Here is an 11,782-nt window from a genome sequence, read left to right as displayed (position 1 = left end):
GAGATCTAAGCTAAAAACGATGAATAACACAAGGGACACGATATTTATACTGGTTCGGGCCACCGTTGTGGTGTAATACCCTACTCCAGTGTGTGATGTGGTGGATTTCCTTAGGGGCTGATGATGAACAGTACAAGGGAAGAACGGCCTCACGAGAGGTGTTCTTGAGCTGGTGCGATGAACTGCTTGTGTGAGTTCGATCGCCTCTCTCTCTCTATCTTCCCAAAATCTGGATCCCTCTCTACTGTGGTGGCTAGTCCTATTTATAGAGGCCCTGGGCCTCTTCCCAAATATTGAGAAGGAAGGGTGCCAACAACGACCATTTTGAAGGGGAACATCTAGTACAAGTTATCCTGACTAAAGTTGGTCTTCGGCTGCCAAAAGCACCAGCGATGATGCCGTCTTGGGCTCCACGATGACCTCCATCCTGCCGCTCCGCCGGTCTTGGTCTTGTTGCACCGAAATGGCAACCTTTGTTTGATGCATCGGTACTCCACGTCTATGCTTGCCCCCTTTGCACCAAAGAGGAAACAAGGACACTGCGCAGGCCGGCGCTCGCCTGGTCTTGATCGTCATGGCTTGCGTCACGAGCACCTCTCAAGGTACCCTGCCTTGATCTCTCCGCCTCCTTGCGAGCCTTCCTGGCGAGGACGTACCTGAGGAAGCCTTGTGTCGTCCGCCCCGCGAGGCTTGGCCCCTCGTGAGGGTCTTGAGTCTTGTGCTGACGAAGGTGGGCCGTACTGGGCCACCACTTGAGCCATGTGATGTCTACTACAGAACCTTCTTCTTGTAGACGTTGTTGGGCCTACAAGTGCACAAGTTTGGAGGACGATAGCAAATTTCCCTCAAGTGGATGACCTAAGGTTTACCAATCCGTGGGAGGCATAGGATGAAGATGGTCTCTCTCAAGCAACCCTGCAATCAAATAACAAAGAGTCTATTGTGTCCCCAACACACCCAATACAATGGTAAATTGTATAGGTGCACTAGTTCGGCGAAGAGATAGTGATACAAGTGCAATATGGATAGTAGATATAGGTTTTTGTAATCTGAAAATATAAAAACAGCAAGGTAACTAATGATAAAAGTGAGAGTAAACAGTATTGCAATGATAGAAAACAAAGCCTAGGGTTCATACTTTCACTAGTGCAAGTTCTCTCAACAATAATAACATAGATAGATCATATAACAATCCCTCAACATGCAACAAAGAGTCATTCCAAAGCCACTAATAGCGTAGAACAAACATAGAGATTATGGTAGGGTACGAAACCACCTCAAAGTTATTCTTTCAGATCAATCTATTCAAGAGTTCGTACTAGAATAACACCTTAAGACACAAATCAACCAAAACCCTAATGTCACCTAGATTCTCCATCGTCACCTCAAGTATCCGTGGGCATGATTATATGATATGCATCACACAATCTCAAATTCATCCAACCAACACAAAGTACTTCAAAGAGTGCCCCAAAGTTTCTACCGGAGAGTCAAGAAAACGTGTGCCAACCCCTATGCATAGGTTCATGGGCGGAACCCGCAAGTTGGTCACCAAAACATACATCAAGTGGCACGTGATATCCCATTGTCACCAAGATAAACACGGCAAGACATACATCAAGTGTTCTCAAATAAAGACTCAATCCGATAAGATAACTTCAAGAGGGAAACTCAATTCATCACAAGAGAGTAGAGGGGGAGAAACATCATAAGATCCAACTATAATAGCAAAGCTCGCGATACATCAAGATCGTGCCATAGAGAACACGAGAGAGAGAGAGATCAAACACATAGCTACTGGTACATACCCTCAGCCTCGAGGGTGAACTACTCCCTCCTCGTCATGGAGAGCGCCGGGATGATGAAGATGGCCACCGGTGATGGGTTCCCCCTCTGGCAGGCTGCCGAAACGGACTCCCGAGAGGTTTTTGGTGGCTACAGAGGCTTGCGGCGGCGGAACTCCCGATCTATCTTGATATACGATGTTGTTAGGGTACGTAGGCTTATATAGGCGAAAGAAGTCGGTCGGGGGAGCCTCGAGGGGCCCACGAGATAGGGGGGCGCGCCCAGTATGGGGGGGGGTGCGCCCTCCTATCTCGTGGCTGCCTCGAGTATCTTTTGACGTGAACTCCAAGTCTCCAGGATCATATTCTTCCAAAAAATCACGCTGCCGAAGGTTTCATTCCGTTTGGACTCCGTTTGATATTCCTTTTCTTTGAAATACTGAAACATGCAATAAAACAACAATATGGGTTGGGCCTCCAGTTAATAGGTTAGTCCCAAAAGTAATATAAAAGTGTATCATAAAGCCCATAATCATTCAAAACAGATAATAAAATAGTATGAATGCTTCATAAATTATAGATACGTTGGAGACGTATCAGCATCCCCAAGCTTAATTCCTACTCGTCCTCGAGTAGGTAAATGATAAAAGAAAGAATTTATGAAGTGTGAATGCTAGAAGGTGCACACGTTTGATCAATGATAATTTCAATCACCTTTTCTAGCATGATAATATGTCATAACAGTAGTTCATCTCATAAAACTTCTCACGATAAAGTAACAAGTAATTCACATGTCAAAGCATGGACCATAAACTTTCTTGAAAACTAGCAAACTTCATTCTCAGTCATCAAACAATTGCAATTCATCTTATTTTCAGGAATAGCAAACTCCACATACTCAACTATCATATAGTCTTCTACAATTGCTAACACTCACGCAATACTAATGGTTATGGAGTTTCAATCGGACACTGAGAAAGATAGGGGCTTATAGTGTTGCCTCCCAACGTATTCACCTTTGGGTGATGTCAACAATAATAGTTCATGCAAACTTACATCCAATTGGATATATATATATCAGGATCTCCCCAACACGAGGTGCTTGCCAAAGGATAAAATGCAAAAGGGAAAGGTGAAGATCACCTTGACTCTTGCATAAAAGTAAAAGACATAAAGGAAAAGATAGGCCCTTCGCAGAGGGAAGCAGAGGTTGTCATGCGCTTTTAGGGTTGGATGCACAAAATCTTAATGCGAATGAATGTCACTTTATATTGCCACTTGTATATGGACCTTATTATGCAGTCCGTCGCTTTTATTGCTTCCATAACAAGAGATCGTATAAAGCTATTTTCTTCACACCAAAATATCATACATATTTAGAGAGCTATTTTTATTGCTTGCACCGATGACAACTTACTTGAAGGATCTTAATCAATCCATAGGTAGGTATGGTGGACTCTCATGGCAAAACTGGGTTTAAGGATATTTGGAAGCACAAGTAGTATATCTACTTGGTGCAAGGAATTTGGCTAGCATGAGGGGGAAAGGCAAGCTCAACATGTTTGAATGATCCATGACAATATACTTTAACTGAGATGTCGGAAAACATAACCCATTACATTGTATTCCTTGTCCAGCATCAACTCTTTAGCATGTCATACTTAATGAGTGCTCCCAATTATAAAAGATTTCTAGGATAGTGTATTTATATGTGAAATTTCTCTTCCATCAATATTTTTTCATGAATTGTTCAAATGACCAATACAATGCTTGCTAACCTCCAATAAATTTACAACCTCTACTTCTTAGACGTGAAGTCATTACTCCCCATGGGATAAGCAAATGAGACATATATAATTTCAGATTTATGACAATCAACTCATTCAAAAATTTACTCATAGGATATAAGTGAAGCACACGAGTAAGTGATAAACTACTCCAAAAAGATATAAGCGAAGATCAATGAGTAGCTAAATAATTATGTAACTATGCGAAGACTATCTCTCATTTAAGAATTTCAGATCTTGGTATTGTATTCAAACAGCAAGCAAAACAAAATAAAATGACATTGCAAGGATAGCACAACTCATGTGAAGAAGCAAAAACCTAGGCTCAACTGATACTAACCGATAGTTGTTGAAGAAGAAAGGTGGGATGCCTAACGGGGCATCCCCAAGCTTAGATGCTTGAGACTTCTTGGAATATTATCTTGGGGTGCCTTGGGCATCCCCAAGCTTGAACTTTTGTGTCTCCTTAATTCCTCTCATATCATGGTTTCTCTTTTTATCAAAAGCTTCTTCCACAACAAACTCAACAAGAACTCGTGAGATAGGTTAGTATAAACCAATGCAAGACCTTATTATTTTATACTGTAAAAAATCACTAAAATTATTATTCAACATTGCATACTAAATTCCTCTGCATATTTAATACTCCTATCCTCAAATAGAATCATTAAACAAGCAAACATATGCAAACAATGCAAACATAACAGCAATCTGTCAAAACAGTACAGTCTGTAAAGAATGCAAGATTCATCATACTTCCCTAACTCCAAAAAATATGAAATAAAATTCCAACTGTAGTAACTTTATCAGATCTTAATATGCAAAAAGTTTCAACATTATACCATTCTCTGACTTTTCTAGGGAATTGTTTGCAACAGGGGTAAACTTTCTGTTTTCAAACAGCAACATGTATACTAGCAAAATAAGCATGGTAAAGGCTATCCTTGACATTTTTATTGAAACTAAAGATGCAAAACATTATTATAAATAACAGAAAGCAAACACTAACAAAAGAAAATGATGCTCCAAGCAAAACACATATCATGTGGTGAATAAAAATATAGCTCCAAGTAAAGTTACCGATGAACGAAGACGAAAGAGGGGATGCCTTCCGGGGCATCACCAAGCTTATGCTCTTGGTTTTCCTTGAATATTACCTTGGGGTGCCTTGGGAATACCCAAGCTTAGGCTCTTTCCACTTCTTATTCCATAGTCCATCGAAACTTTACCCAAAACTTGAAAACTCCACAACACAAAACTCAACAGAAAACTCGTAAGCTCCGTTAGTATAAGAAAATAAAACCACCACTTAGATACTGTAGTGAACTCATTCTAAATTAATATTGGTGTAATATATACTGTATTCCAACTTATCTATGATTCATACCCTCCGATACTACTCATAGATTCATCCAAATAAGCAAACAACACATAGAAAACAGAATCTGTCAAGAACAGAACAGTCTGTAGTAATCTGTATCAAACATATTCTTCTGGAACTCCAAACTTCCTACCAAATTAGGAAGTCCTAAGAAATTTGTGTACCAATCCAAAGCAAAAAGAATCAGATCCAAATCACGTTTCTGTGAATTAACAAAATTAATTTACTGGGTGCAAAAGTTTCTGATTTTCAGCAGGATCAACACAACTATCACCGTAAGCTATCCTAAAGGTCTTACTTGGCACTTTATTGAAACAAAAGCTATAAAACATGATTACTACAGTAGCATAATCATGTGGACACAAAAAAACAGTAAGGGTAAATATTGGGTTGTCTCCCAACAAGCGCTTTTCTTTAATGCCTTTCTAGCTAGGCATGATGATGGCAATGATGCTCACATAAAAGATAAGAATTGAAATTAAATGGGAGCATCATGAAGCATATGACTAGCACATTTAAGTCTAACCCACTTCCTATGCATAGGGATTTTGTGAGCAAACAACTTATGGGAACAATAATCAACAAGCATAGGAAGGTAAAACAAACATAGCTTCAAGATTTTAAGCACATAGGGAGGAAACTTGATATTATTGCAATTCCTACAAGCATATGTTCCTCTCTCATAATAATTTTCAGTAGCATAATTAATGAATTCAACAATATAACCAGCACCAAAAGCATTCTTTTCATGATCTACAATCATAGAATTTCTACTACTCTCCACATAAGCAAATTTCTTCTTAGGAATAGTAGTGGGAGCAAACTCAACAAAATAAATATCATGTGAGGCATAATCCAATTGAAAACTAACATCATGATGACAAGATTCATGGTTATCATTATTCTTAATAGAATACAAGTCATCACAATAATCATCATAGATAGCAACTTTGTTCTCATAATCAATTGGAACCTCTTCCGAAATAGTGGATTCATCACTAAATAAAGTTGACACTCTTCCAAATCCACTTTCATATTCATCACAATAAGATTCAACATCCTCCAAAATAGTGGGATCATTACTTCCTAAAGTTGACACTCTTACAAACCCACTTTCATCAATATAATCATCATAAATAGGAGGCATGCTATCATCAAAATAAATATTCTCATCAAAACTTGGGGGACAAAAAATATCATAATCATCAAACATAGCTTCCCCAAGCTTGTGGCTTTGCATATCATTAGCATCATGGATATTCAAGGAATTCATACTAACAACATTGCAATCATGCTCATCATTCACATATTTCATGCCAAGCATTCTATGTAATTCTTCTTCTAGCACTTAAGCACAATTTTCCTTTTCATCATACTCACGAAAGATATTAAAAAGACGAAGCGTATGAGACAAACTCAACTACATTTTTTGGTAGTTTTCTTTTATAAACTAAACTAGTGATAAAACAAGAAACAAAAAGATTCAATTGCAAGATCTAAAGATATACCTTCAAGCACTCACGTCCCCGGCAACGGCGCCAGAAAAGAGCTTAGTTGACGGGGTGTGAGTGAGTGCCGCTTACCTAGCCTCCCCGGCAACGACGCCAGAAAAGAGCTTGATGTCAACTACACAACCTTCTTCTTGTAGACATTGTTGGGCCTGCAAGTGCACAGGTTTGTAGGACAGTAGAAAATTTCCCTCAAGTGGATGACCTAAGGTTTATCAATCCGTGGGAGGCGTAGGATGAAGATGGTCTCTCTCAAGCAACCCTGCAACCAAATAACAAAGAGTCTCTTGTGTCCCCAACACACCCAATACAATAGTAAATTGTATCGATGCACTAGTTCAGCGAAGAGATGGTGATACAAGTGCAATATAGATAGTAGATATAGGTTTTTGTAATCTGAAAATATAAAAACAGCAAGGTAACTAATGATAAAAGTGAGCGTAAACGGTAATGCAATGATAGGAAACAAGGCCTAGGGTTCATACTTTCACTAGTGCAAGTTCTCTCAACAATAATAACATAGATAGATCATATAACAATCCCTCAACATGCAACAAAGAGTCACTCCAAAGCCACTAATAGCGGAGAACAAACATAGAGATTATGGTAGGGTACGAAACCACCTCAATGTTATTCTTTCGGATCAATCTATTCAAGAGTTCGTACAAGAATAACACCTTAAGACACAAATCAACCAAAACCCTAATGTCACCTAGATACTCCATTGTCACCTCAAGTATCCGTGGGCATGATTATACGATATGCATCACACAATCTGAAATTCATCCAACCAACACAAAGTACTTCAAAGAGTGCCCCAAAGTTTCTACCGGAGAGTCAAGAAAACGTGTGCCAACCCCTATGCATAGGTTCATGGGCGGAACCCGCAAGTTTGTCACCAAAACATACATCAAGTGGCACGTGATATCCCATTGTCACCACAGATAAACACGGCAAGACATACATCAAGTGTTCTCAAATATAGACTCAATCCGATAAGATAACTTCAAGAGAGAAACTCAATTCATCACAAGAGAGTAGAGGGGGAGAAACATCATAAGATCCAACTATAATAGCAAAGCTCGCAATACATCAAGATCGTGCCATAGAGAGAACACGAGAGAGAGAGATCAAACACATAGCTACTGGTACATACCCTTAGCCTTGAGGGTGAACTACTCCCTCCTCGTCATGGAGATCGTCGGGATGATGAAGATGGCCATCGGTGATGGGTTCCCCCTCCGGCAGGGTGCCGGAACAGACTCCCGAGAGGTTTTTGGTGGCTACAGAGGCTTGCGGCGGCGGAACTCCCGATCTATCTTGATATTCGATGTTTTTAGGGTGCGTAGGCTTATGTAGGCGAAAGAAGTCGGTCGGGGGAGCCTCGAGGGGCCCATGAGACAGGGGGCATGCCCAATAGGGGGGGGGAGCCCTCCTATCTCGTGGCTGCCTCGAGTATCTTGTGACGTGAACTCCAAGTCTCCAGGATCATATTCTTCCAAAAAATCACGCCGCCGAAGGTTTCATTCCGTTTGGACTCCGTTTGACATTCCTTTTCTTTGAAATACTGAAACAGGCAATAAAACATCAATATGGGTTGGGCCTCCGGTTAATAGGTTAGTCCCAAAAGTAATATAAAAGTGTATAATAAAGCCCATAATCATTCAAAACAGATGATAAAATAGCATGAATGCTTCATAAATTATACATACGTTGGAGACGTATCACCACGCCGCAGGCAGGCAAGTCTGGGGACCCCTGTTCCCAGAATGCCGACAGTCGTGCATATTTACTTTGCATAATACTGTTAATCCATCATGATTATGCTATGTCTGCTTATGATCTCTAGCAGCTTTATGCAATCCTATTTCTTCATATAATAAACTTAAATTGTCCTAGCGGTTTACCGCCAGACGGGTCATAACACCCAATATAAAGCCAGGGTTTATAACCAAGGCTGTATTTTCAAGAATAATTAAATATGAAAAACATCATACCTGTGACATTGAATCACATCGTTGATTTACCAACTTTATTGTAGTAAGGGTGATAAACCAAATCTTGAGTGCTGATAACTCCCACCATGCTTTGCTAGTTTATAATGAAGCCATGCCGGGTTATATAAACACCGGATGATCATACTGGCGACTTATAGTCAAAGCCAGACCGGGTTAACAAAAGCCGGATTATAATTGATCGTGTACTGACAACTTATAGTTGAAAGCCAAGCCGGGTCAATTGACACCGGTCATCTTGTAAGTTTGTACTTGGCAACTCAAAAGCCAGACCGGTTTAGCAAGCACCGGATTTAATATAAACCTCATCGAAATAAACATCGAAAAGAAAGATTTGCAAAGAAAATATGCAAAAAGGCGAGGCTTTTCATGGGCTGCCAGGCCACTGAGTTAAACCATTTTACAAAGCCTTATAAGATGGGCCTCACATTGACAAAATGTCAATTTAACTATGACAAGTTCAGGGTCTTTAGAAGATTGACGGTCAAACGTTCAACGGGTCTTACCAGGATTACCTGGACGGAGTGACTTACTTAAAAAGGCAGGATAACCCGGGGTTTCAGGTGAATACACCTGGCTTCCAAGCCTGGCTTTTATAGCCTACTGCAAGGTTGTAGACTCTTTGTTCTTGTAGAAGCAAAGGGCCCCCAAGCAATATTTTGAGCTGTGCTCAGTGGGCGCCTATGTTTGAGTTGTGCTTTGCAATAAACTTCCTTTGGCTCCTTATGATATTGGGTATGAAGCCCCCAAGCTTTTTTGTAGCTTTATAAGCCAGATTAATGGACAATCAGAACTCCGCTTTATAAGCAGAAGCCCCCATGTAACCAACAAAAACTTTTAAAGAAGAACGGCAGAGGCCCTGCTTTAGCAAGGATGCCGGTTTATTATATTGATCATAATATATACATTGTCAAGAATATGTACATAATAGGAGCGTATGGCTCAGGTATAGTAAGGCCGAAGATGAGCAATATTCCATGGCCGGCGGGTCTCCTCCTCCGACTTGCGTGAGTCTTTGTGCTCTCGAACATCGATAAGGTAGTATGACCCATTGTTCAGATTCTTGCTGACCACAAAGGGCCCTTCCCAAGGTGGGGATAACTTGTGTATATCGGTCTGATCTTGGATAAACCGGAGCACTAAGTCGCCTTCTTGAAAAGGTCTGGTTTTAACCCGGTGGCTATGGTAACACCGTAGGTCTTGCTGATAAATCGCCGAACGAGCTGCCGCTATATCCCATTTTTCATCTAACAGGTCCAATGCATCTTGCCGTGCTTGTTCGTTATCCGCTTCAACATAAGCTGTCACCCGAGGCGAGTCATGGCGAATTTCACTTGGGAGAACTACTTCTGCTCCATAAACCATGAAGAAGGGTGTATAACCTGTAGATCTATTGGGGGTGGTATTGATGCTCCACAATACGGAAGGCAACTGTTCCACCCAAGAACCCGGCGTCCTCTACAAAGGGACCATAAGCCAGGCCTTGATGCCTTTCAAGATTTCTTGATTAGCTCTCTCAGCTTGACCTTTAGACTGGGGGTGAGCCACTGATGACACATCAAGCCGGTTGTGCTCACATTGACAGGACTCTTCCATAGCACCCTTGGAGAGGTTCGTGCCATTATCTGTTATGATGCTGTGTGGAAAACCAAAGCAGAAAATCATGTTCTTCATGAATTGAACTGCCGTGGCTGCATCACACTTGCTGACGGGCTCTACCTCCACCCACTTAGTGAATTTATGAACCGCCACCAGAAGGTGGGTCTTCTTATCCTTGGACCTCTTAAAAGGTCCAACCATATCCAACCCCCAAGTTGCAAACGTCCAGGTGATTGGAATCATCCTCAACTCCCGAGCCGGAACATGGGCTCGGCGTCAAAACTTCTGACAACAATCACACTTGCTGACCAAATCCTCAGCATCAGCATGAGCCGTTAGCCAGTAAAAACGTGTCGGAAAGCTTTAGCCACAAGGGATTTTGAACCGACATGATGACCAAATCCCCTTCGGGGATTTCACGCAAAATCTCACAGCCTTCTTCAGGAGAGACGCAGCGCTGAAACACTCCTGAGACACTGCAGTGATGTAACTCACCATTGACAATAGTCATGGACTTGGACCGCCGTATTATCTGTCTGGCCAAAACTTCGTCCTCGGGTAACTCGCCCCGGTTTATATACGCCAGGTATGGCACCGTCCAATCAGGGATAGCATGAAGAACCGCCACCAATTGAGCCTCCGGGTCGGGAACAGCCAGATCCTCCTCCGTTGGTAGTTTGACCGACGGGTTATGCAAAACGTCAAGAAAGACATTGGGCGGCACCGGTTTATGCTGAGACCCTAGCCGGCTTAAAGCACCCGCTGCTTCATTCTTGCACCGATCAATGTGTTCGACCTGGTAACCCTTGAAGTGACCAGCAGTTACATCCACCTCATGCCGATAATCCGCCATGAGTGGATCCTTAGAATCCCAAGTACCAGAGACTTCCTGAGCCACTAAATCAGAGTCCCCAAAGCAGCGTACCCGGATTAAGTTCATCTCCTTAGCCATCCGAAGACCGTGCAACAAGGCCTCATATTCAGCTGCATTGTTAGTACAAGGAAACATCAAGCGGAGAACATAACAAAATTTGTCACCTCAAGGGGAAGTAAGAACCACTCCAGCCCCCGAGCCCTCCAATTGTCTGGACCCGTCGAAGTGAATAGTCCAGTATGTGTTATCCGGTTTATCCTTCGGTGCCTGCAACTCTATCCAATCATTAATGAAATCCACGAGCGCTTGGGACGTGATGGCCGTACGAGGCATATATTTTAACCCGTGAGGTCCAAGCTCGATTGCCCACTTAGCAACCCGGCCAGTTGCTTCCCTGTTCTGGATGATATCCCCCAAAGGAGCAGAACTGACCACAGTAATGGGATGTCCTGAAAGTATTGCTTAAGCTTCCGGCTTGCCATAAAAACTCCATACACAAGCTTCTGCCAATGTGGATATCTCTGCTTTGACTCAATAAGCACCTCACTGATATAATAAACCGGCCGTTGAACCGGATACTCCTTACCTGCCTTCTTGCGCTCCACCACAATAGCCACGCTGACAGCCCGGGCGTTAGAAGCCACATATAACAACAATGGTTCTTTATCAATGGGGGCAGCAAGAACAAGCGGCTCAGCTAACTGCTTCTTCAGATCCTCAACCGCCGCATTAGCAGCATCACTCTAGACAAAGTTATCTGTCTTTTTCATCATCTGATATAGAGGGATAGCCTTCTCTCCCAACCGGCTGATAAACCAGCTTAATGCTGCAATA

This window comes from Triticum aestivum, chromosome 3B (genome assembly GCF_018294505.1).
Source record: "Triticum aestivum cultivar Chinese Spring chromosome 3B, IWGSC CS RefSeq v2.1, whole genome shotgun sequence".
Taxonomy (NCBI): Eukaryota; Viridiplantae; Streptophyta; class Magnoliopsida; order Poales; family Poaceae; genus Triticum; species Triticum aestivum.
Note: the sequence above shows the minus strand (reverse complement) of the source record.